The sequence below is a fragment of the Orycteropus afer genome, unplaced genomic scaffold (assembly GCF_000298275.1).
Source record: "Orycteropus afer afer isolate SDZICR_OR568_19922 unplaced genomic scaffold, OryAfe1.0 scaffold00519, whole genome shotgun sequence".
Classification (NCBI taxonomy): domain Eukaryota; kingdom Metazoa; phylum Chordata; class Mammalia; order Tubulidentata; family Orycteropodidae; genus Orycteropus; species Orycteropus afer.
This window is the reverse complement of record NW_006922106.1, coordinates 148790-151198: the sequence shown is the minus strand read 5'-3', so window position 1 is coordinate 151198 and position 2409 is coordinate 148790.

Sequence of the window (2409 nt, the reverse complement as noted above, 5' to 3'; positions counted from 1 at the left end):
TTTATATATATACATATATGTATGTATATATATATATATATATGTATATGTATGTGTATGTGTGTGTATATATATATATACACACACACACACACATACACACACACACACCAAAGATTATCAGTGGTTACCAGAGGGGAAAAGCGAAGTTTTTGTTTGGGGGCATTGAGTTTATGCTAATGGTGGTGGAACATTTTGAAAAGGATAGCAATAATGGTGGCACAATATGAAAAATGTCATCAATGTCCCTTAGCTGTAAATGTGGAAGTTGTTACATTGGCAAATGTCATGTTGTGTATGCTTTTACCACAAAAAGGTGGAAAAATAAAAAATAAGGAAAGTAGAAAGGCTAAAATGAGTCATGTGCTGTTAGATTAAAATCAAAGCAATCAGTCTAAACTCAGCTTTAAGGTGGGTAAGTCGATGAATAGACATAGGAACATGGATAAATATAGACAGAGCTCTGACACCACGCTCCAATAAAAGGAATCAGGGCTCTTTGGCGGGAGTGGTTGATTACAGGGCTGAGATGGAAAACACAAGATGAGGCTGGAACATCTTATGCCAGAAAGTAAGGAAATGCTGGGGGTGGGGGACACAAAAGGAGCCAGTGTGAGGGAGCTCAATGGCCAAATCTGGGACAATTTAAAGAACAAAACAAATGATAGCTATAATCCATAAAATAAAATAAACATTAATGAGTCTATAATGATATAATAGAAGGAGGAAAGGAAGGAAAAGGGGACAGCTCCTCCTTACTGTAGATTCCAGTTAGCAATTGGAGAAACAATACTAGCAGTAAAAGCACCCCAGTAGTAATTGTTGCAAGCAAGAATTGTCAATGGATGCTGAAATCTGTGATCAAAAGTATGCCAATAAATAGGCTATTTGCCGAGTCCCAAAGTATCTCTCCACAAAAAATTCTTACTGTCATTTTATTGCCTCCTTCCACCATGCACAAAGGAAAAAAAAATAGTAACTTTAGAGTGGAGAAAGCTGACGGACACACCCGTAAACAAGTGATCAGAGTTAACATCATGATAATGAGATGCACAAGACCTCATAAATCCCAATAAGATGTGCTAGGAACCCAACAGCAGAGAAGCACAAACTCAAACTACTCCTAAGAAAACATTAGACAAACCCAAACTGAAGAACATTCTACAAAGTAACGGAGTGGTATTCTTAAAAGTGTCAAGGGCATGATGAACTGCCCCAGCGGGACAACTGGTGAAATCTGAATAATATCTGTAAATATTTTATATCAACATTACTTTCGTGGTTTTGAAAATTTACTCTGATTATGTAAGATGCTAACATTTGGTAGATATGGATGAAGGGAACTCTATGTACGAATTTCACTACTATTTTGTAAGTCAAAACTGAATTAAAAATAAAACATTTTTGAAAGTTTCCACCTGAATCCACTTCCTTAAGGGCTCCTCAGCTTATGCTCCATGTGTAGGATCGCTGCTGAGAGGGTCTGCTCCCATGTATGGCACAGAGCAATCACGCAACACATGGGGACCACTACCAGCCCTAAATGAAGCCTGATTTCTCACCTTGTTACTTTTTTCTTTCCTTGCATTTTTTAAAAATTGTGCTTTGGGTGCAAATTTACAGAGCAAAGTTTGTTTTATATTCAACAGTGTGTACATTTCATTTCATGCCCCAATTACCATCCCCAACCATAATGCACTCTCCTCCCCTCCCATCCCTGTGACCACCCCCTCTCTGTGCCCTTCTTAACTATGCACTCCTGTCTGTCCAGCTTTCCCTCCATGTGAATGCTGCCTCTAAGGGGTGTATCTCCCTAGACTAGATCGGTGAATCACCCTGGAGGGGTGTTCTGCATGTAAGTCTTTCTACTGTTGGGCTGAAATCCAATCCTTGGGAGTGAGTCCAATCCTAGGCCTGAAGGGTATCCCAGGGCCATAGGCTTAGGGGCTCCACCAGACCCTATCTGACCAGTAATACTGGTCATTTGTGTTTTTGAATTTTGTTTCACATTTTTCCTCCTACTATCCAGGATCTCCAGTTTTGATTCCTTCCCGAGTGGTTGGCATTGATAACCAGGCACCATCTAGTTCTTCTGGTCTCGAGGTCCATCATATCCTTGGATTGTTTCCAAATGCCCTTGATTTTCCTCACTCTTCTTTGCTTCAGATGAGAGGAGATCAATACTTGCATCTTAGATGGCCGTGCAAAAACTTTTAAGACCCCAGTTGCTACTCACCAAAGTAGGTTGTGGAACAAGATTTTTATGTATTATATTGTGCCAATTGAGCTTGGTGTCTCCCAAGACTATAGTCCTGAGTCGGCAGGCCTGGTGATTCTCTCTCTAAAGGTGTTTGGCTGTCTCTGAGAGGTTACTCCAATTCTGTCTTCTGTTGCTTCTGTAATAAGTGT